We start from the raw sequence: 25,264 nt of genomic DNA, 5'->3' as shown, positions 1-25,264 counted from the left end.
AGTAAGCAGCATGGTCTGCTGAAGGTAAGTCCACCCAAGCATTATGAGCCCGGCGCTTCCAGCGATGGGACTGGGCATATTTATGAGCCTGGTGCCACTGGCGCCAGGACTGGGTCCAAAAGGTCCCAATTGGGACTGGTTGGCACTCGGAACCTGGGTTATGGATCTGCTTCCAAGGGAGTTGGGAAAACCCTGACCTTTTGGAATCAGAGATCATGACATTTAGTTCCCAGTTTTCTACATTCAAATCCAACTTACATGCAGCTATTTTTTATATAGACATTAAATAATTACTTCCTTCAAGTCATTTCAGAATATAGTTTTACATTGTATCCACCTCTTAGCAAAGCTTTCCTTGGCCTGGTTTTGGTTCATTTGTTCAGTTTTACACAAAAGTCTGGTGGTTTTAAAACGCCGGCTTTCTGATGGTGGTGAGTACCAGCATTCCAACCATTTTTGGGATTAAGAAAATGAATTCCCCACAGTTCTGAGTTGGTTTTTGGCAATCAGCATTGCCATTCCCAATTGTTTCAGGCTACTGTGTGTGTAGCCCAATGGTGGTTTTAGGCAGTACCCTCCTTTGCTCACAACATAGGCAAAAATGGGTGGCAGCCTATTCTTCATGTTTTCCCTGTGCACTCTCTGGGGAGTTCTGGCCATCATGATGTTTTCCATGCCAGTACTGCACAGTTTTATGGTAGGGCTTGGATGCATGGGTAAAAACATCCCACAAACCCCCCCCCTCTTGCGATGGCCATTCTGTTCTTTCACTGATGGAACTCGCAAGATCTGGGATGTTCGCCTCCTCTCCTTCCAATTCCATAGATGGCACAGTTCAGCATCTTTTCCTCCCTCCAGTCGATCAATCAGTTCTCCTTGCTGGTCCTGATGGGAGGATTAGGTGGTACCCCAGGCCCCTCGGATCTTCGCTCCCGGTCCCCAGGTCACCTTCCGTGGTCAGTCTCCATGGTTTTCTCTCTCTTAGGATGATAAAGCAAAAGCGGCAATACCCATTCATAGACATTTTTCCACCACTATTAATGGTGTAGCAAACATGTACATTTTATACATCCGAATGCATTTTGCAGTCTGATTTTAAAAACAATATATAACAGGGAACATTTGCATTACGTTACTATATTTTTGATATGTGGCATATTTTAGAGTTTGAACTGACGTACTCTGGAGCGGCCCCCTCTGGTATTGCAGAGGACTCCTCCAGTTGCTGCAGAGTGTGCCTGGGATGGCAACACTTTAACTGATTTATATGTACCCACTTGTCTTCCACCTCTGCTGAACTGCCTTTGGGGATGCGGATATGTACGCTACAGGGGAGATATTGTCTATCATTTCAAACAGTCCCTTCCATGTAGACAAGAATTTTCGCTGTTTGGCCTGGTTCCTTTGGAAATTGTATAGATAGACCCGATCACCCACCTTATATTCCTTTCGGGTAGTTTTCAAATCATAGTGGGTCTTCATGCTCTCGGCTGATCTTTCTAGATTCCGCTGAGCATAGGCAAAAGCATGTTGAAGGTGTTTCCTTAAATTCTCCACATACTCATGAGTTGTGGAGGCATTTATCAGTGTCTGCTCTTGGGTCCTATAGAGCAAATGCTGAGGAAGCACCATCTTGCGCCCAGTCATCAACTCAAATGGTGACATTTTGGTTGCAGATGAAGGGGTAGATCTGATGGCCATTAGGATCAGAGGTAGTCGGATATCCCAACTTGGCCCAGAATCTGCCACAAACTTTTTTAATATGCTCTCAATAGTCTGGTTGTAGCGTTCCACTGCACCAGAAGAAGCTGGCCTGTAAGCAAAGAGTAGCTTCCTTTTGACCCCCAGTATCTCCCACATCTTTGTCATTGCTTCACTGGTGAAGTGGCTACCTCTGTCTGACAAAATCCTATGAGGTAGATCAAAACGGGAAAAGATGTGGTTAATCATCAGGGCAGCTGCTGTTTCTGCCTTGCAATTTGGGGCTGGGAGACATTCCACCCACTTGGTAAACAAGCATGTCACCGTCAACATGTACTTATTCCCCCTAGCTGAGCGAATCACGGGGCCTACAAAGTCGATTTGTAAATCTAACCATGGCAGTGTCATTCCCCTCTTTTGGAGAGGCGCCCGGTGTGTGAGAGATGATGGCTGAAATTGTGCACACACAAGACACCCCTTCAAGTATTGGTCGAGGTCCTACTCCATGTGTGGCCAGTATGCAACCTCTCTTAAGATTTCCAGTGTTGTGTGAAACCCCCTATGACCGGCGGTGTCCGCATCATGGGCGTGACTTAACATCAGGCTTCGGAATGAGGTAGGGACCACCCACTGATCATGGCCAGCTTGGGATTTCCTTACCAACAAACCGTCTTGGACCCGGAACATCTTTGGACATTTCATCAACACTCTTAGGTCCTCTTTCCCAATGTAATTGGTATCCGTCAGGGGAAAGTTCTCAGGGTCCTCAAGGTGTTGGTAAAACTTACCAATTATTGAATCCCCCTTCTGAGCTGTAATCAAATCAGCATCACTGGTCTCCTTACTTCATTGTGCAGTTGAAAGATCATTGTGAGCATTTGTCTGGGACCTAGTGATAGCAGTGACCTGGATTTCCCCCAACAGGGACTCTATTTCGATAAGATCCCCTTGGATGGCCCCGGTTTTGGCCAGCTGATCAGCTAAGTCATTTCCAGTTTTGTCTGGTCCCTCTACTTTGGAATGACCCTTGATCTTTTTCCAGTAGATGGTCATCCCATTCGATGTGACCAGATCATCAATATTTTGGATTAACTTCCCATGTTTCAGGGGTTTGTTATTAGCACATAACATGCCTCTGGTTTTCCAATTAACCAGGTGCTCCACGAACCCGTTCCGTACATAATCCGAATCTGTGATTATGACCAGTTCGTGGAGTTGATGTTGGACAGCAGTGAGGATGGCCTGATGCACAGCCATCAATTCTGCCACCTGACTACTTCGGGGACCAATTTTGTATCCAGCAGAGGGTTCTGGGGAATCATTCACCCATGCGTTCCCTACGCCAGCCACCAGTTCTTTCTCCCCGTTGTTGTCAACATGGTAAGAGCATCCATCCACATAGACAGTGGGCATTCCCTCACACTTGTCTTCTTCAAAGACTTTGTGTGGGGAATTAAGGTATGCCTCCATGTTGTCCTTGATTTTTAGACTTTCGTCCTCAAGACAGTTTTCTCTGGCACAATCATGCAAGTCAGCTAGACCTTGCGTGAGGGGACTCTTCTTGTTTTGGCCATATCTGACCTCTACAGGAAAGCCTTGCATTGACAGAATCCAGGAAGTAATTCGGGAATTACTCACATTTCCGGCCCGGATTCTGTCACTTTGGAGGTATTGCAGAGGCTGGTGTGGAGTCTCCGCTATGATGTGTTCCCCCTGGATGAACGGGCAGTAATTCTTCAATGCCCACACCGTTGCCAGGAGTGCCTTCTCACAATCGTTGAATTTTTCCTCCACAGAGGATAAAGTTTTGCTCGCATAGGAGATTACTTTATTGACCTTGTCATGCTTTTGGTATAATACTGCTGTCAAGCACGTATTAGAGAACCCTGTCTCCAGGAAGAACCCCTTGTTTCTGACAGGGTAATGTAGGCAAGGTGCTTGTGAGAGGCTTCTTTTGAGTTGTCTTACCGCCTCGGATTGTTCTGGACCCCATTCCCACTTGACCCCCCCCTTCAAGAGATGAATCAGGGGTCTAGTGATCTCTGCGTAGCCTTCAATGAACTTTCTGCTGTAATTAGTCAGTCCAAGGAGGCTCCTTAGTTCCCGCAGAGTCGTGGGGTCTTTCAGTTTCTGAAGTGCTTCCACTTTCTTTTCCTGGGGACAGAGACCCTGAGGAGTAATCTCATGCCCCAAGAAATTAACATGGGTTCTACACCACTTTGCTTTCTGAAAGGAAAGTTCTGCTCCGGCGGCCCTCAACTGCATCAGAACATAACGGATCTCTGCTATGTGTTCCTCCACAGATGAACTTTTGATGAGGACATCATCTACATAAGCCAGGTTACCCCTCGCACCCAGGTCGGGCATGACCTTGTGTAGAAAAATGTTGAATTCATTGCCGGAGTTGAGGTATCCGAAGGGAGTCCGGGTCCATGTGTACTGCTGGCCCCCAAAGGTAAAAGCCAGTTTGTTTTGGTCCTCCCTACAGACAGGCACGGTCCAGTATCCATTGGTCAGGTCTATTGCTGTGAATACCTGTGACCCTTGAATCTGGGCCAGCCCTTGGTCAATGTAGGGCAGGGGCCATCGGGAAGTATGGACCTGTTTGTGGAGCTCCCTAAGGTCGGCGCAGAGTCTCCACTGGCCGCTTGGCTTCAATATTCCCAGCACCGGATTATTGAAGGTGCTGTGTACTGGACGGATTATTCCCCGGGACTCAAGGTTCTTAATTATTTCAGTAAGGGACTCCATGGATGCGGGAGGCAAACGATATTGCTTCACAAACACTGGAGTCATTCCAGGGTCCGTGGGAATTGTTGTGGTGTGGATGTCGGTGCGACCACAGTCATATGAGTCTACCGCAAAGAGATCTTGGAAATCCAAGAAAACTTGTTTCAACTTTTGCTTCTGTTCCAGAGTCACGCAGGCATCAGCTAGGTTGACCCTCTCTTCCACCATCTGCCTGAAGCCGGGAAAGACTTCTGGTTTGGCTATCTCAGCGGCCTCCTCCAGCTGGGTGGAGAAGTCCAAGGTCAGAGTGCTGATTTGGAGTGGAGGCTTCAGGTGTGAAAGGCAGACCTCATGGACCTGGAAAATCACCTCATCCCTCCTGAAGTCACAAGTCACATCTTCCTTACCATAAGGGCAAGAAGGGTACACCAGGAAGTTCCCCCCATGGCGGGTGAAAATCCTGTCTGGTGTTGTATTGTCCCAACTGTCACTGTCAAAACAGTCCTTGGGGATCGGTCCTAACAGTTCATTTCCTAAATCAATGGAGAAATGTCGGTCATCAACCGCCATTCCAATAATGGTGCCTGCGGCTAGAGTAATACTCTTTAAGTCGCTGTTATCCACCTCTATTGAAATGGTGTCATGTTCTATGCTGACTAATGGAGTTGGGTTTACCCCCAACCCTTGCTGTTGGAGAGAAGCATTTAGATGTATGTAAGCATCAGGGTTTTTCAATTTCTGTCCTCTTTTAACTTTCACTTCCAGGGAGAATTGTCGGGTCCTTTCTGGGATGGTGACTTCCTCTTTCATCTGAATTTCAACTGCATAAGGTAGCAATTGAGCTGACCTAAATGCTTTTTCTGGATCATCAAAGCCCATGGGATTATACGCTAATCGGGACCAAGCTTTGAAGTTTATTAGGTCCAAACTAATGGCGAAGCGGTGAGAATGTCACTGCCTAAGTAAAAGGCGGCAGTGACGTCTCGCACGACCCAACAATTATGGACTATGCTCTTGCTGCCAATGGAGATTTTGAGCATGCACCTGCTTGGCAGGAGATGTTTGGAATTTGTTGCTTCCAGGTCCATTTCCCATTTGTCTATCAGTTTGAATGTGGGAATGGCTTGATCTTTTGGGAGTTGGCGGAACATGGCTTCGCTGATGAAGCTCTTACCGTTGTTCACACACATTTGAGCGAGAACAGAGTCCTTCCCATCATTTAACTGAATAGGGATGAACAACTGCTCTCCAATTTTCTGAATATCAGCCAGGCTCTTAGCTGATTTCACATCTTTCTGGACTATCGGAGAGGGAGTTTCTGATTGTGGATTAGTAAAGAATTTCAGGGTGTTTCCTTCCAGTGTGGAATACCACCTTAAACTGGAAGGAAGGTTGATTTTCAGAAATAGAGAGGACCCCCCATCACCAGTCTGTTGTCCCACTGCTATTACTGTCACGTCTGGAATTTGGTTGTTCTGGAAGTGAAATTCTACTTGGTCAGATTTTTGTTCAACCATGTGGCAGGTGCCGTTTAAACTAACATGGTTGACATTCTGTTTTAATTTTATTGGTCGGCTAGTCTGGGTCCAGAGGACCTTGTTTACGCAATCTATTAGGGGTGACAACCTTCTCAGGAGGTCATTCCCTAGCAAACAAGGGGTGCCCTCTGGATTCACTACTATGACCGGGTGTTTCTCCTTGTGTCGCCCAATTTTGATGTCCAAATCTGCAGTCCCCTCGACAGGAATTTCCTTCCCGTCAAAGTTCTGCAGTTGTCCAGGAAGAGAGGTGAGAGGAATACGGTAATTCTCCCCCTTCCTGCATTTAGTTCAGCAAAGGCCCTTTTGGACAGAAGGGTAGCTTGGGATCCAGTGTCCACCAGTGCCAAAATTGTACCCAGCCCCTGTACTTGTACCGGGGCATAATATCTTCCCTCCTTCTCCTCAAGGGGGCACAGATAATGCACGTTTTTGGACAACTGGTGGGCTAACATTCTGGTTTTGGACATGGCTAGCAAAGAGATTTGGGCAGAATTCTGTGAAGAGCTTGGGCAATCTGAAAGAAAAAGTTGGCACTGGAGATCAGAGCCATTGTGGGTTCCCCTGGTTCTGGTTCTGGGCCGCCCCCCCCTTTTTGGAGGCAGTCACCAGGATGGGTTTGAACCAGGGGATTTCGGTATTGTGGGTTCTGGGATGAGATGATGGGCGGCGGTAGCACAGTCTCCATATCTCCCCAGTCTGGATTGGAATCCCTTGGGACCCATTTTTCTTTGGGAGGAGTTCCCCCTTCTCTGAAGGAGAAGATCCTTTTCCCAGGATCTTCTGAGGATCCCTCTCCCTCAAATTGGAAGACCTGTACCTCCTCCACAAAGTGGGTCTGTTTGGGTCCTTTGTTTCTCCTACCCTCCCTCTGCTCCTTTGGAGGCAGACTTTCAGGGGCAGGAGATTTTGTTTCCGGTTCCTGGGTTTGCAGGGGCTGTTTACAAGTGAGGAAGGAAGCTTCCTCCAAGGCTTTACACCCCTCTTCCCCTTGTGCCTCCTCCCTGGGAACCGGTGGGTTATCGGGGTGCTGCCCCGTCATTGCACCAGGTCCAGAGTTTGGGGCATTCTGCGGTGGCATACTCATCTGAGGGTTCTGTTGAGCCCTCAGTATGTGACCCAGATCTCGTGCCATATTTTGGACTTGGCGCTCAAGTTGTGAAACCCGCTCAGGCTGATACAGGGCTCTATTTTCTCCCCTGAGCTGATCCCGGGAAGGGTAGCTATCCCTTCTCTGGTAATACCACGGATTGGGAAGAGTCTGGTACCCCTCCACCCTTGGCCTCCCCTCTCCCGGATTAGGTTGTCTGGGCTCAGGGAATTGGGGAAAGAAGGATGGATGATTTTGGGGCTGGAAATTGGGTGGATACCTGGGATAAAAGTTCTGCCAGGATTTGGTGAATTTCTGCCCTCCTGGGGGACGTTAGGAGGGAAGTTCCCTGGGCCAGGTGCTTGGCTGGATCCCCAGGATGGGTCGGTTTCCCTTGTAGCGGGGACTTACATAATCAGGGGAGCGAGGGACCCCATTTGTGGGACTACCTCCTTGACTCCCTGTCGATGACTGGCCCAAGGGCATTCTGGGCTGTGAATTATTTGGTGCAGGTAGGTTTTTAGGCCCCCCATCTCCAAATCTAAAACGGGGGCAACCTTAACCTCTGCCACCTTAGCAGCAGCAGGGGTGCTGTTGATTTTGGGGTTTTTCTGTGCATTACTTTTATTTTCTATGGGCTTCTGCACCTCATAGATCCGGGTAGCCTGTTCACTGACCCAGTCTAAAGATCTTTTCTCATGAAAATCTCTCACGAGCTGGGTCATTATGTATTTGGGTAAGGCATGGAAAAACGTATTGATAAATTCTCTGCTATCCGTGCGCACCCTTCTGGTGGTCTGCGCAAAAGCACGCTTTAATTCTTGCACAAACTCTTGTGGGGCCTGATCCTCCTCACATTGCAAATTGTAGGCTGCCTTGCGAGCCTCTTGAGGATTTCTGTGCACAGAAAAATGTTTCAAGATGGCCGCCCTGTATGTGGACCACCTTGAATGGTTTTGATCCTCCAGCCCTGCAAAGAAACTGGAGTATTCTGGTGAGAAGGTCCATTTGGCCATTTGGCTGTCCTTCAAATGGAAAATTTCCATAATTTGCTCATAGAGCTCCAAGTGTTCCCAAACAGAATACTTGGCATTCTTATGATAAGGCGTGAGGACACTCCTTATTGCCTTTATTTGTTTCAATGGGTCCTTAAGCAAGGCCCTTTTTTGCCTTATTGGCCCTTTTGGTTCGGGTAACCCTGGTCCATTCATCCTCTGACTCAGGAGCACTGCTCCCAGAGGTGCCCGTCTGATCTTCCAGGTTTTCCCGGATTCTGCGAGCCTGGGAATGGCTGGCAGAATGTGGGGACCTGGTCTCCTGTGTCCTGTAATGCTCAGAGGAGTCTTCAGATCCCTCCTTGCTGCCAGGATTTGATGGGTACCCCCCCACTGACATAACTGGGCAGAGGTTTTCAGGATGCCCTTAATGGGCCTACTCTCCTGGGGTTCCCCACTAAATTGTACTGTGCTTGGGTGCCCATACCCGGATGCCCGCCCCTCCATTCCTGGGTGGTACTGGCCTATGAGCCCCATACTTTTAGCTGGATAATAATCTGCCATCCCTGTGGCCCCGTGCTCATGTGTGCCAGGGAACATGGGGGTGGCAGAGTCCAGGGACTGGTAGAGGTGAAGGCTTCTGGCACTAGGGCTCCTTAGGTTATGCTCAGGCGTTTCCCTTTCCCAGCGAACTTCGTCTCTATCAGCCCCCCCTCCTTTTGCAATGCAAGAGCCTGCGCTTTCAGTTCCTCAGTTAAGGCCTTACTAGACTCTATCAGTCTCTCCTGCATCGCTAGCTGTTGCTGGAGCCTATCATTGTGCTGGCAAAGAGCCTCATTCTCTCTCTGGGCCTCCTGATTGGTCCTGGAGTGCTGGGCCAGTCTTTGCTGTAGGAGGGTTACCTCCTGAGCTGTGTCCCTATTGGCCTGCTCCTTTCTTGCCAGAGCATCCTCCACCCTCCTGGTGTGCTCTAACAAGTTCTGGTGTTCTTGTTGGAGGTCACCCAGTCCCTGGACTCAGCACATGCCCTATTGAAGTCTAAGTGTTGCTCCAGCTTTTTCTGGCTCCGCAGTAGGGAGTCCAAACCTTCTTGGTACTCCTTCTGCAAGGCCAGAAATCTGGTATCCTGGTCAGCCTTTTCCTGTTGCAGCACATCCATATCCTCCTTTATTTTAGTGATGTACTGTCTGCTGTCATTTTCTGACTCCTGGCTCCTGAGCAGCCTCTGCTCAGAAGAGTCCAGATCAGATTGGGCCTTCTCTAACGCCATCTGTTGCCTATTTGCCAGATCTTGGCCTTCAGCACATTTGTCCTGCATGGCTCCCATATATAGGTACAAATATGCCGCTATCCTGGCAATCTTGTTATGTTCATCTTTGGCTTTAGGGGCCATATATTGTTCACTCAGGGGCACATGTAGGGGACCCTGACCTCTCCATATATCTGACCCTGTTTCAGTGACCTGTTACGCGATTGCCTGCAACCAGACCGTTTGGTCCTGATGAGTCCACTCACCTCTCACAAATAGCTTATGTAAGAAGTGCTCTCCGGCTATTTTGATGTCTACCAGTGTCGTCATTCTGGAATTTGAGTTCCTTCCTGACTTACAGATGTTTGTGTTTTATTTTGCAAAACAGACCGTTTCCTTATAGCGTTCCTTTGAGGGGTGCTTTCACAGTGTAATACAGCGTGGTGATCTAACCGGATATGTATATCTGGTCAGTTGGCACACTGTATTAATCTGCACAAGTGGTAAATCTAACCCAGAATATCCCGGCTCCCAGCCCCCACTTTTGTAAGCGACATTCAATCAACACTAAAGCTAAATCAATGCCTAGTCTGGGATGCTGAGGAAAAACCCTTATTGATGTATTTTTATGTCCAGTTCAGTACTCTGGATGACAACCCTTGTATAACACCCCCCTCTTAGAATCCCCCTGACCCCACTGAGTCAAGAAGTAGGTTTGTTTTGCAAATTAAAAGGTTTATTTGAAAATTTAAACAATATATATATATATATATAGCACACTTCTATAAATAAATTGATAATGGATATTACACTTGTGAATATGAGCAGTAATCAGCAAGAGGTAACTTATGAATAGGAACAGAAGAATCAGGTGGGAAAGAATGCTTTATATGGTTCAAGGAAATGCAGTGATGAATGAAATGCAGTACAGAAAATAACTTGATATGGTTTCACAAGAGATAATATGTTCACTTTTCCCCTGGTGGCAATTCACCCCCCCCTATATGCAATGCAAGGAGATGGAAGTAACACGCACAGTCTTCAGGAATACAATCAAATACAATACGGAATTCAGTTCCCCCCCAGCAAGCTTAGAGGAAACAGGTAGAAGTTTGAAACACAGGCCCAAAATGCTTTTAAATGTGATGGCAATGGATGGGAAAATGTGCTAACTGATTTTAATTCCCTCTAGAGATTCAGGGTGAGTGAGAGATGCTTGTTGGTATTAGTTCAGGCTCACTTTAGCAAAGCTCTATGAGTTATAACCAGGTTGCAAACGGATTTTTAACAAAGGAAAGAATGCAGCTGCTATTTTGACAAGTGGAGAAATTGAAATTTCGCGAGTGCGTAAATCGTGATTGCGGAAAAAGTATAGGGATTAGAATCACAGCTTTAAAATGAAAGTTAAACCACGTTCCTAGCCCAAACGGTTCAAGAGATACGGACGATTTAATAAAGGTAGATTTTCGGATTTAAAGTAAAACTCAAAATGACAGGTGACAGCTTGCAGCTGCAGAATTGACAGGTGACAGTTGTGCAGCTTCAAAAATGACAGATGACACGATTTCTAGGAGGCAGTTCTACTTAGGTTAAAATAGCTTGAATTAGATTATTTTAACTAAGAGATTGGTTCTGCGCAGTTCTGCTAGGTACTCACAATATAAATTTGAAATAGGCCTCGTCACAGATCTGGTCAACACGTCCGGCGGCGGTTCTGTCTGCTCGGCGGGTCAATCAGGCACCGGTTCTGCTCACAGCGGTCTGGGTCAGCTCTGCTCTGCTGGTCTAGCCTCTCTGGATACAGCGGCCTCTTGTTCTGGATACTGCTCTGCTTTCCGGTCTGGATCAAGTGGATTCTGGATGTAACACTGCTTTCTGGGTACTTGCAAAGGTTCTTGGCAAAGAATTCAGACAGCTCGCCCGGCTGTGGAATAGTTTGCAAATGATTTTAAGGATGCTGAGGTCTACCGAGAAGAGTTCTCAGTTTGTGTGTTTAGGCCCTTGCTTTAAGTTCTGAAGTAAATTTCTGGTCTCTGAATATTGATGGATGTGAAGTCTGGAGTCTCCCAGCAGAGCATCCCGCAGAAAATGGAATTGAATCCTCTACCTGTCCCAGCAGTCTCTTTTTATGTGTTTTGAAAATGGGTGTATGCCTGGGCCTAGCTAAGCCTGCCCCTCTCTACTTGTCATTGGCCCAATTCTCCCCTCTCCCATGAATGGGAGAAGGAAATGGATTGTCATCATGAAGAGGTCTGTTTATGGGTCAGAGGATCCTCCCCTGGTCAGTTTGCCCACAAATCTATATTTGATTCAAATACATATTTCACAGATACACAATGTGTTGAAATTACATGTACACATTATATATTCCTTATGGTCCATGCTTGTCCGCCTCTGATTTTCCTGGGGGCTTGCATTCAAAAATGACAACATTTTGCGCTTTTTGACTGGTTTACCAATATCGGACATTTACCAAAAATTACACACATGTGCGCAAGGAGTATGGACATTAATTGATGAAGTGTCAGATTTTTAACATGCAGACATTTGGAGTAAGACCCTATTTTCCGCTAGCAACCCCCCAGAATACACCACAGGGTCCTAACTCCTCTTAAAACGTGCACAGAAAAATCACCAGAATAATGATATTACTTATATAATTCTGACAAGTCCGCACTATGAGTTATCTATCTTTTTAAAATTATGCACTGGCCCAGATGGGTGTGGTTTAGGTTCTTAAGCACATGGGGGAAGCTTCTGTCTGCCCCCGCCTCCAGCTCAGGTGGCTCCCAGAGGCACTTCTCCTCCCACTTCTCCCAAGAGGAAGCCACTTTACGGCCCCCCCAATATAACATTTGCCTGAGTACATTGTTCAGTTTCCTGCAGTCCCCAGGTAATTCAATCAGAGAGGTGTCACCTCCTTTTGGTGGGGAAGCAGGCTGCAGCTAGGTCTGGGAAGAGTGGCTGAGCAGGTTTCTCCTGTCGGGGGTAGTTGTCAGGCAGAATTCAGCTAAATGTCACTTTAGTTCCCAGTTTTCTACATTCAAATCCAACTTACATGCAGCTTTTTTTATATATACATTAAATAATTACTTCCTTCAAGTCATTTCAGAATATAGTTTTACATTGTATCCACCTCTTAGCAAGTCTTTCCTTGGCCTGGTTTCGGTTCATTTGTTCAGTTTTACACAAAAGTCTGGTGGTTTTAAAACGCCAGCTTTCTGATAGTGGTGAGTACCGGTATTGCAACCATTTTTGGGATTAAGAAAATGAATTCCCCACAGTTCTGAGTTTCTTTTTGGCAATCAGCATTGCCATTCCCAATGGTTTCAGGCTACTGTGTGTGTAGCCCAATGGTGGTTTTAGGCAGTGCCCTCCTGTGCTCACAACATAGGCAAAAATGGGTGGCAGCCTATTCTTCATGTTTTCCCTGTGCACTCTCTGGGGAGTTCTGGCCATCATGATGTTTTCCATGGCAGTACTGCACAGTTTTATGGTAGGGCTTGGGTGAATGGGTAAAAATATCCCACAGTGCTGAAAATCTAACAGTCTTTGATTTTATTGAAAAGCGAAGGAGTGACTTAGTGTAGACATAGGGAGCGCTTTACAACTGGAGGAATGTTCCACCATCTTGTTTATCTGTGCCCCTATCTTTCCTTCCTGTCCTCTCCATTACCTGTTGCACAAAGCACTTTGGGTGTGATATCAGAAGGCTTGTTCCTAGAACAGGGACTGGACCCCTAAAGAAGGCTGGCTTCAGTCCACTCACCTGGGGACTTTTGCCTTTAAAAGAAGGGGTCTCCCTCCACTTTTTTTAAAATCATTATTTCTACCTCAACACTTGAAAAAGATTTGGCTGGACCCTTTTTGGAGAGAAGTGCTTTTCAAAGTCCTCCATTTGTAAGGTTAAGACAGGTGTTCCAAGGCAGAGGAATATATTTTTAACTTACCATCCCCAAGGACCATTGGGGAGAATCTGCTGCTGGAACAAGATCTGCATCTCTGAAGGCCACACTGCTACCCAGGAACTCATTGTGTTGAAGGACCCCAGGAATGTGTGTGTCAGCCTCCTTGTGTTTGGGAGCCTGAGAAAAAAGATGAATCTTCTCCCTGAGACCTTGGAGTGGGACACACAGCTCCAGAGAACCAAGAAAGTCTGGATTTCTGCCATTTCACAATTGAACTGCTGAGAGCCATGATTTGAGCGTCTTCGAACCTCCAGGACCCTCCAGAGCTGTCTTGAACAGTCATCTAATTTCGAACTGCAGTCCACCCATTCAAACTCAGCTCGAACAGAGAAGTGCCACTGCATCTGCATTGCTCGAGCTGACATTTGCAACACTAGTCTCTTTATCGCCACTCAAGTTGGTGACCAAATTGCTGCTGGTGTTCTTCCTGAACCTCGTGCTCTACATCAAACCGCCTCACCTGTGCATCCCATCATAATCCTGACAATGTCCTAAGAGCAGCTCTGTACATTCCCCTTAGAGAGCACATATCCAGCATTAGGAAAGACTGGCTAAAAATCAGCGATAGAATAATCCTTAAATCGTTATCCCTCACCTTTAAAGCACACAACAATGCCGCGCCGCCCTATACCTCCGCCAGACTGACCGGAAGAACCTCTACTCACCACACTAGAGCCTCCAACCATCTTTGCCTAGAAATTCCAAGATTCAAACTGTCTAAAGCTGGAGGAGCTAGCTTCCCAGTCAAAGCTGCTCTTGCCTGGAATGCACTACCCATTGCCTTGAGAGAAGTCCAGCCCTACTCTAGCTTTAGACGCAACCTTCTGAACTGGCTCCGTACTAATGATACCTCATAAACCTCCACCCTCTACTGAACGCCACTCTGGTCTCTATGTTGATAGTACCCTGTTAACATACTTACCTTGTATTCTAGACTATCTACGTTCTTACCTAAACTCTTTGTACCATGTATATATGTAATGTATGAATTGTAATAACCATATGCTGTAACTAAGCTTTAAATATTCTTGTAACTGTTGCGCCCTGCTACCCGAGGGTCTGGTGTGCATTATTAAATAAATAAACAAACAAAAAAGCTGTTGAAATTAACCTGGTGACCTCCACTCTCTGCACTGATGAAGCTGCTTCGAACCACAGCCTTCTTCCAGTTTGATCCTGCTTTGACAGTTGCTCACCACATGGCCATGACTGTCACATCTTGAACTACTAAACAGCGATGAGAAGCCTTGTTTGACCATTGTCATACCATCAAGCATTGAAAAAGGTACTCTTGATTGATACTGCCCCTTGGATCATTGCGGGCCCTAGAGACTGACAAGGTAACAACAATTCATTTTTGAAATATCAAGAACATATCCTTTTGAACATTGATGTTGGATTGCCTTTTCTCCCTGTCTCATTACCCAGAGTACCGAAACTGCTATCTTTGCATTTTCTGTGTTCTTTCTACAGAGGGTAGTGGGAATGGGGGGTCCAGAGTTTTGTATTTATTTATTATAGTACATGACATGTTTTGATTAAAGTATAAATATTTTTTTATAGAACCTTGATTGGACCTTCCTTTATTTTTGGCTGTTATACTTCGCTGTTTGGGTTGCTACTGTACCACACCCCTATTGAGAATATGCCTTCCCCCGGGCCCACATTTCCACAAAAGGTGAAAGAGGTATTTCTCATAACTGTGCCTTCCTTAGCTTCATGATTGTGTTGGCTCTTGGCTTGTAGAAGTGTGTGGGCCGAGTAGGCGTTTTAGCCTCTGCTCAGCCGCGTACTCCTGCAGTGCAGAAGTCCATTTTCACAACATTGTCTGCTCTTGTGGCCGCAGCCTGTGCATGCCGGTTCAGAATCCTCAACCCCCTTATAAGTAACCACCTTGCAAAGAATGACGAACATTGTCTTGGAAGGCCGTGGGTGGCAGGTAGTGGTGATAGATTGGTTATAAAATGTTGGTGAACTGTGTCAGTGACATGGGCGATTTGTTTGATAAAAAAAGGACGATGTGCACAAATGTCGCACTGAAGTTCAGTACATGACAGAGGACCGTGCATGTCACAACTAGATCGTTAGGCACATCATTTGTACCTGACTGCACTTCAGATGACTCCATAAGGGATGGGATGTATTTACATGCACACGAGCCAGAAGCACACAATAGCACACAATTGCAACGCATTACTTCAAATATATTGACGTACCACAATCGCGACAAGTGTTTGTCTTATACTTTATACATGTCCGTGGAATGAGTTTGGCACGTTGCAGTGGATGTCATTTTAGAAGGCACGATTGGCAGTGGGGTAGGGAAAGTGGGTAAGGTAGTGGTTACTGCATTGAAAATTGTATGTATTGCTGAATCTCGCAACATCTCGGCAGCAAGTTGCCAACCTAGGCATATTTATTTTCCCTTTACTCGTTAGAAGTCCTCAGGTCTATTTGTAAACAGCGTTCACGAGAAACGCGAAGAAACATTCTTTACATTCTAGCAAAATTCATGGCAAACGCGTCTACGTTCATAGTTTGCTATTTCCATACATAATGTGTCATATAAATTCAGGCAGGCCTTATTTATTTGGTTGGAAATGTAACGTTTTCAGAAAAGTGATGTCTGCTTAATTTACAAATTTCCCAGGCCACATGACTGATAATTGCAGCTAGATATTGGAGGTATTGCCAGGTGTTAATGTGACAATGAAAACCGAAAATCTGTTTGCTTGCACTGGAGGCTGGCTTGACTGAAAACGCAACGTCTTGAAGCATGGTGGGTAGTGGGAGAACGGGACGGTTCTGCAGAAGCCTTTTCTATTTTTATAATTAAAAAGCGAATCTTGGATGCATTATATCGTGAATATTTACAATAAAACCTTCAAGTGCTTGTCAAGAGGGTAATGTGTCATTAGCAGGCGCCTTTGCCTCGCCTTGCCTCTCTTCTCCTCTTGGACATGACAGTGCAGCCGGATAAGAGAAGAGTAATTATAGTTCAGCAGGGCTGCCAGGTGTGATAAATGAGTAATCAGCACACAGGAGCCCCAGTCCTCAAAGGAGGACTATTACAGTGTTATCAGCTGCAGGCCTGGGTGTAGCCCTGCCTCCTACCGAGACAGGGGACAAGGCCTTGTTCAGTACAATTCACCACACACCGCCTGCGAGACCTTCGCCATCCTTAAGGCTTGTCACGGGTTCTTTGTGTTGCTTCCACAGGGACTAGCCATCTGTGGTTTTAGCATCTGCGTTGACCTTTTCAGTAAAAAAAAAAAATAATAATAATCTTGCCTTGTGTCCTTACGCGCGCTTGTTTTAAACATGCTGTTGTGCATGTCCAGTCCTCTAAGCCTAGAACGCTGCTTCCCTTTACTGTTGCAATAGTACAGTACATATGTGTTTGCTACATGCCTTGTACCTTTATGTTAAGCAGCCAGTGAACGCTGTCGAACGCATGCAGAAAGATAATTACTTATGTTGTTCAGGAACCACCTGGTGAGCTGAACATATGTGGCTGCTGGTCGCTTAAATAGAGCAAATCCCAGCGTGTTGATAATTCATGGTACTTTTTATTCCTTATATTTTCTATTTACTGGACCTTACATACTGTTATTCTGTAATGTGATTACTTATATACAATGCGGGTCATTCCGAGTATGGCGGTATGGGGTTCACGGCACCGGTAAGGATGCCGGTGCCGTCAACCCCCTACCTTCACATTCTGAGGTCCCTTATCGGGTCCCACTAGAACCGGCTTTTCTACCAGCCGTCCTTAGCGGGACCCATTCAGGGACCATGGAGCTAATAATAGTGGGCCCGTTATTAGCTCCTTCCCCATTGAGCCCTGTGGGGGCTGAAATGGGAATGGGGAATTGTATTCGAAATGGGGACTTACCGGGTCCGCACAGGTCGGAATGTCCCAATAAGTCCCCCTTCCGACTACCCGGACCCGACCTGAGTTTGGAGGCAGCCATGGTGCTAATAGCTGTGATGGAAGGGGCTGGTCTTAGCTGCAGTGCGACCTGAAGTGTTTTTATTGGTGTGCTTATGCCCCCACCCCAAGTGGCGCAAAAGTGGTCAGAGGGAGCCTGTGACTTCTGTAATGTCACGTAGTACTTTTGTACTACGTGACATTACAGTCGGAAGGGGCAGCACCAGCACCTGACCTGCGGAACTTTCCCCACGTCAATGCGCCGCCCCACAAACTGGGGAATTCCATCCTCTCCAGAGGCTCCAGGGACTGGGGCAATTGTGTCCCGTGGGGCTATTGCACCCCAGGCTGTTGCCCACCTTGTCCGGGCCAAGAAACAGGCCTGGCCTCTGCCCTCAGGCAGGGCAGGGCAATTGGCAGATAAATTAGCAACATTTGTTCCTTTATTACCTTCCCCCAGCCCCGGGTGGCGCCGGCGCTGCTGGCGCCAGCCAAGCGCCATGGGCGCACATGCGGTGTGCCCTCCTCCAGGCTATGGGCAGGCACAGACACTGAAGTGTGAATCGATTGGGGCTGACTGGTGTTGTCGGCCCCGGCCATTATAGAAAAGAGGAGCGAGTGGGTCACTAAATCCTGAAGTTGTTCCCATCACAAGCGCACACTGCCAAGCAGCAGCAGAATCAGCAAATACAAACAGTTTCTGCATCCTGCCCTCACTGATTGGCCTTGTTTCAGGAAACCCAGCAGTAACTACAGCCTGCCGAGGCAAGCACACTTCTTTCCTCCTGCTCCCATCCTCGTAGGTGAGGGCTATTGCTGCATAGGCGTTTTATTTATTTTAAAATGGTATTGCGGAGATGACTGGGCCATCCAAGTACAGCCTCTGGAGGCCACAAAGCTAGACACTTTTGCAAGGCTCAAGTAGTCATGAAAACGGAAGCAAGCACTGGTGGTGGACTCTCCTCAGGAGATCAAAAGGCCGGTTCTCGGAAGACCTGGACAGAGTGTCACCGTCAGCAGATCTTGGAGAGTTGCACGTTCCAGCAGGGTTGGATTGGTCGGTCCGTTGACCGGGCCAAAGTCACTTCCAGGGCGAGGCCCTGGGGACCGGTACCACACTTAGGCCAATTTGGGGGTTACTACGCCCCCCTAGTTCCCGCTCCCGAGCATATTGTTCGCTCGTTCCTGGGCATGCACTGCTGACTTTATTTTAGTGCAAGAGTTTCATACATTTCACTGTCCGCTCAGACTTGTCTTATACTCTTCTTTGTCGTTGTGCTTCTTTTGTTTGGAATAGTAATCATGCTAGTCTAACGAGATAAACAAATACCTACATGAATGCGCCTTGTGAATGATGGTGTGAAGGATGGATGCAGGCGCTGGACCAGAAGCTGAGCGAAGTCTGCACAGCAGCTGGCTTGGGAAAGCTACTCAGCAACTGCAGTAGAAACCGTCTCCGTGGACGGTTGGCCCGTCTTCCGTATAACGCAAATACCCAGACTTGTAGGATGCATGCTTCACTTTCTTTGTTCCATTGGGGGTAACATGCGCTAGCATCAATTCATGGCCTTTAAAATACCCTGCACGGTGCAGCATCCAATCTCCTTTAACACAAACGCTGGGATATGGCCATGACTAGCTAACGCCACATTAATCAAAGCCAGGTCTCTAAAGAATGGTTCAAGTGTTGGGGAATCACCTGCTCACACTTTCTATCATATGACCAACCAGTGCGCAAAAGATGTTTCAGAGCATGGGGCTCTTGATGCCACCCAGTTCTGCATTTGATACACTAGCAGCTAAATACACCCTGGAGAGGCAGCTCCTTCTACATAGTCCATTTCTCTCCCAAGCTCGGTTCTTTATCATAATGGAGAATGTGAAAAAGTGTAGGTCTGCAAGGCTGGTGGGTGAGGGTGGAGGGCAAAGCGCACTACGCTTGGGGTACACTGGAGATGCTTCCCCTGATACCTGCAGTACTCCAAGTCCCTTGAAATTAAATTTGTCTATACACTGCACAATGTGCAATGGCCGCAGTTATTCAAGTAGCACGGGACTAGTAATTTGCAAAAAAGTAAATTTAATGAGTCCCAAGAAAAGGTCATCTTCCACCCTGGCAGGTGCCCCACAGAATTTGATTTTTTTTGTTTTTGTGTTGGGATGGTAGACATCGTTTTTCTTTGCGATCTTACAATTTCATGGTACTGTCGGGAGCTAAAATGAGTGATCACGAAGGAAACATTTAAGAATTTGGAGAGTTCACAAGCATGAAAACAAACCCCAATACTCGAACTGCCATTTCTCTTCCGCGGTAATGCACTGCAGTGTGTTTCAATGTAAAGTCCACGTTGTATTGTCATAATTTTAGAACGCCACCTCTCTAACATTAACATTGGGAGCTATGTTGAATTGTACATGCATGTTAACTCTCTGCATATGTTTAAAGTAGACTTTACCACTCACATGGAGTAGTGATATTGTTTATGTGTGTCCCTCCAAAATATATTTAACTTCCCGTGAAATATTTGATGCAATACATATTGCATAAATGCATGTATTTTAATGCTGAGACAGACAGGCTTGTACAGCTATCGGTGGGTATGTTGCTGGTGCTTGTTCTTGGAGGTTGGAGTAACACTCTTCAAGACCAGTTCATCACCTCTTAAGAGTGGTTATATGTTTGAGTCACAGCAGCAAACTGGTCATTGTTACTAAAAATGAAGAGCAAAAGCAGACTGATAATATTCTACAGGGGTGGCCCCACACTCAGGTGATATTCCCTCCTACTAAGTGAGGATATATAATATGTACTTCAACAAAAGGAAGGAACACAAACAACGATTTGTATAAAACAGTTAATGTACCCTCAGATAGCGGAATCTCAAAACAGCCACTTAACAAATATGGGCTGCATTCTGTGTTCTATGTATTCAATAACAAACAGTGTTACCAAAAAATATCATGTTTAATATATTATTCTCTTTCAAGCACAAGTAATACAAACATTTAAAAATACATATACACATCACATAGTCATATATATGTTAAAATCATTCCACCTCACAGTATCGAAAGTTGCCAAATACGCACAGGCCATTCGACCAGCATACAGCCCCCCAACCACAAAAACGCCTGTAAAACTCCCCGCGCACCCCTCCGAATACATGTACACCCCGACGTGTGGAGTTTCACACGCGATTGGCCCTGTGCGAGTGTGGTACGTGTATTTTGGGGTTTTGCGGGGAGTTTCACATGCGATTGGCCCTGTGCAAGTGTGGTACATGTATTTTGGGGGTTTGCAGGGAGGTTCACACGCGATTGCCCCTGTGCGAGCATGGTACGTGTATTTCGGGGGTTTGCGGGGAGTTTCACACGCGATTGGCCCCGTTCGAACGGGGTACGTGTATTACTGGGGTGCGCGGGAAGTTTCACACGACTGGCCCTGTGCGAGTGTGGTACGTGTATTACTGGGGTGCGCGGGAAGTTTCACACGCGATTGGCCCTGTGCGAGCAGGGTACATGTATTACTGGGGTTTGCGGGAAGTTTCACACGCGATTGGCCCTGTGCGAGCGGGTTACGGGTATTACTGGGGTTCGTGGGGAGTTTCACATGCGATTCCGCTGTCAGAGCTGGGTACGTGTATTTCGGGGGTGCGCGTGAAGTTTCACACGCGATTTCGCTGTCAGAGCGGGGTACGTGTATCCAGTGGGATGCGCGGGGAGTCCCAAATGTGAATTGGCAGTGTGGGTCCTCCCAGGTGTCCCCTCTACAACCTCCATGGCCCCTGCAGGCAGCCACACCACAGGGGACTACCCTGCACCCCTGGTCATGTCCCTCAGGCAGCCCATCCACCATGGGCATGCCCCCCAGCCAAGCCACATGTCACCTTGTAATATGATCACCAGCTCATGTCCCCCAGTACCCACACCCCCCAGCAGTGAGGGGCACCTGCCAGCAGGGCCCCACTCATGTCCCCCTGCACCCCCACCCCCCAGCAGTGAGGGGCACCTGCCAGCAGGCCCCCACTCATGTCCCACTCATGTCCCCCTGCACCCCCACCCCCAGCAGTGAGGGGCAACTGCCAGCAGGCCCCCACTCATGTCCCCCTGCACCCCCACCCCCAGCAGTGAGGGGCACCTGCCAGCAGGCCCCACTCATGTCCCCCTGAACCCCCTCCCCCCAGCAGTGAGGGGCACCTGTCAGCAGGCTCCCACTCATGGCCCCCTGCACCCCCACCTCCCAGCAGTGAGGGGCACATGCCAGCAGAGCCCCACTCATGTCCCACTCATGTCCCGCTGCACCCCCACCCCCCAGCATTGAGGGGCACCTGCCAACAGGCCCCCACTCATGTCCCACTCATGTCCCCCAGCACCCCCACCCCCCAGCAGTGAGGGGCACCTGCCAGCAGGCCCCCACTCATGTCCCACTCATGTCCCCCTGCATCCCCACTCCCCAGCAGTGAGGGGCACAAGCCAGCAGGCCCCCACTCATGTCCCTCTGCATCCCCACCCCCCAGCAGTGAGGGGCACCTGCCAGCATGCCCCCACTCATGTCCCACTCACGTCCCCCTGCACCCCACCCCCCAGCAGTGAGGGGCACCTGCCAGCAGGCCCCCACTCATGTCCCCCTGCACCCCTACCCCCCAGCAGTGAGGGGCACGTGCCAGCAGGCCCCCACTCATGTCCCCCTGTACCCCACCCCCCAGCAGTGAGGAGCACCTGCCAGCAGTCACCCACTCATGTCCCACTCATGTCCCCCTGCACCCCCACGCCCCAGCATTGAGGGGAACCTGCCAGCAGGCCCCCACTCTTGTCCCACTCATGTCCACCTGCGTCCCCACCCCCCCAGCAGTGAGGGGCACCTGCCAGCAGGCCCCCACTCATGTCCCACTCATGTCCCCCTGCACCCCCACCCCCCAGCAGTGAGGGGCATCTGCCAGAAGGCTCCCACTCATGTCCCCCTGCACCGCCACCCACCAGCAGTGAGGGCACCTGCCAGCAGGCCCCCACTCATCTCCCCCTGCACCCCCACCCCTCAGCAGTGAGGGGCACCTGCCAGCAGGCCCCCACTCATGTCCCCCTGCACCCCCACCCCCCAGCAGTGAGGGGCACCTGCCAGCAGGCCCCCACTCATGTCCCACTCATGTCCCCCTGCACCTCCACCCCCCAGCATTGAGGGGCACCTGCCAGCAGGCCCCCACTCATGTCCCCCTGCAGCCCCACCCTCCAGCAGTGAGGGGCACCTGCCAGCAGGCCCCCACTCATGTCCCCCTGCACCCCCACCCCCCAGCAGTGAGGGGCACCTGCCAGCAGGCTCCCACTCATGTCCCCCTGCACCCCCATCCTCCAGAAGTGAGGGGCACCTGCCAGCAGGCCCCCACTCATGTCCCCCTGCACCCCCTCCCCCCAGCAGTGAGGGGCACCTGCCAGCAGGCCCCCACTCATGTCCCACTCATGTCCCCCTGCAACCCCACCCCCAGCAGTGAGGGGCAACTGCCAGCAGGCCCCCACTCATGTCCCCCTGCACCCCCACCCCCCAGCAGTGAGGGGCACATGTCAGCAGACCCCCACTCATGTCCCACTCATGTCCCGCTGCACCCCCACCCCCCAACATTGAGGGGCACCTGCCAACAGGCCCCCACTCATCTCCGACTCATGTCCCCCAGCACCCCCACCCCCCAGCAGTGAGGGGCACCTGCCAGCAGGCCCCCACTCATGTCCCACTCATGTCCCCCTGCATCCCCACTCCCCAGCAGTGAGGGGCGCAAGCCAGCAGGCCCCCACTCATGTCCCCCTGCACCCCACCCCCCAGCAGTGAGGGGCACCTGCCAGCAGGCCCCTACCCATGTCCCACTCACGTCCCCCTGCACCCCACCCCCCAGCAGTGAGGGGCACCTACCAGCAGGCCCCCACTCATGCCCCCCTGCACCCCTACCCCCCAGCAGTGAGGGGCACCTGCCAGCAGGCTCCCACTCATGTCCCACTCATGTCCCCCTGCACCCCCACCCCCCGCAGTGAGGGGCACCTGCCAGCAGGCCCCCACTCATCTCCCCCTGCACCCCCACCCCTCAGCAGTGAGGGGCACCTGCCAGCAGGCCCCCACTCATGTCCCCCTGTACCCCCACCCCCCAGCAGTGAGGGGCACCTGCCAGCAGGCCCCCACTCATGTCCCACTCATGTCCCCCTGCACCTCCACCCCCCAGCATTGAGGGGCACCTGCCAGCAGGCCCCCACTCATGTCCCCCTGCAGCCCCACCCTCCAGCAGTGAGGGGCACCTGCCAGCAGGCCCCCACTAATGTAGCCCTGCACCCCCACCCCCCAGCAGTGAGGGGCACCTGCCAGCAGGCTCCCACTCATGTCCCCTGCACCCCGCCCTCCAGCTGTGAGGGGCACCTGCCAGCAGGCCCCCACTCATGTCCCCCAGCACCCCCTCCCCCGAGCAGTGAGGGGCACTTGCCAGCAGGCCCCCACTCATGTCCCACTCATGTCCCGCTGCACCCCCACCCCCCAACATTGAGGGGCACCTGCCAACAGGCCCCCACTCATCTCCGACTCATGTCCCCCAGCACCCCCACCCCCCAGCAGTGAGGGGCACCTGCCAGCAGGCCCCCACTCATGTCCCACTCATGTCCCCCTGCATCCCCACTCCCCAGCAGTGAGGGGCGCAAGCCAGCAGGCCCCCACTCATGTCCCCCTGCACCCCACCCCCCAGCAGTGAGGGGCACCTGCCAGCAGGTCCCCACCCATGTCCCACTCACGTCCCCCTGCACCCCACCCCCCAGCAGTGAGGGGCACCTACCAGCAGGCCCCCACTCATGCCCCCCTGCACCCCTACCCCCCAGCAGTGAGGGGCACCTGCCAGCAGGCTCCCACTCATGTCCCACTCATGTCCCCCTGCACCCCCACCCCCCGCAGTGAGGGGCACCTGCCAGCAGGCCCCCACTCATCTCCCCCTGCACCCCCACCCCTCAGCAGTGAGGGGCACCTGCCAGCAGGCCCCCACTCATGTCCCCCTGTACCCCCACCCCCCAGCAGTGAGGGGCACCTGCCAGCAGGCCCCCACTCATGTCCCACTCATGTCCCCCTGCACCTCCACCCCCCAGCATTGAGGGGCACCTGCCAGCAGGCCCCCACTCATGTCCCCCTGCAGCCCCACCCTCCAGCAGTGAGGGGCACCTGCCAGCAGGCCCCCACTAATGTAGCCCTGCACCCCTACCCCCCAGCAGTGAGGGGCACCTGCCAGCAGGCTCCCACTCATGTCCCCCTGCACCCCCGCCCTCCAGCTGTGAGGGGCACCTGCCAGCAGGCCCCCACTCATGTCCCCCAGCACCCCCTCCCCCGAGCAGTGAGGGGCACTTGCCAGCAGGCCCCCACTCATCTCCCACTCATGTCCAACTGCACCCCCACCCCCCAGCAGTGAGGGGCACCTGCCAGCAGGCCCCCACTCATGTCCCCCTGCACCCCCCAGCAGTGAGGGGCACCTGCCAGCAGGCCCCCACTCATGCCCCCCCCAACACGTCAACATGACCCACAGTCATGGCCCTCATGTCCACCAAAATCCCACGGCATGCCACCCCTGCCCAAATAACCAACCAAGCATAACATACACCCCACATTGAAATGCCCATTACATGAAACAACCCAAATGGCATGTGTGTACATCAACACATGTCCGTCACACACACACAATGGGTGCCAGTGAATGTGAAAACCCACATTGTGACATGCATGAAACCAATGAGAGAATACCACACATTGAAGTACGGGAAAAAATGTATTGAACAAAAAATGTGGTGAAAGAAATTCAAAGACCAAACAATGGACATAAGGAAAACACTGCAGAATGTCACATAATGATGAAAAAAGGAAATTAGTATCCAAAATATATGAAATCAAAAATGTCTCCAAAGTCTCCTTCCAACAAAGCAAATCCAAAAAGAAATGAAAAAGTAAAATCTATTGCTCCATGGAAAAATCAAAAAAGAAAATGCCGACAAATCCACACTCCAACTGTTTACAAGGATGAAATCCTAGGTCCATGAGCCCAACTGTCCAAATGAA

The sequence above is a fragment of the Ambystoma mexicanum genome, chromosome 1p, assembly GCF_040938575.1.
Source record: "Ambystoma mexicanum isolate Mex_15411 chromosome 1p, UKY_AmexF1_1, whole genome shotgun sequence".
Taxonomy (NCBI): domain Eukaryota; kingdom Metazoa; phylum Chordata; class Amphibia; order Caudata; family Ambystomatidae; genus Ambystoma; species Ambystoma mexicanum.
Note: the sequence above shows the minus strand (reverse complement) of the source record.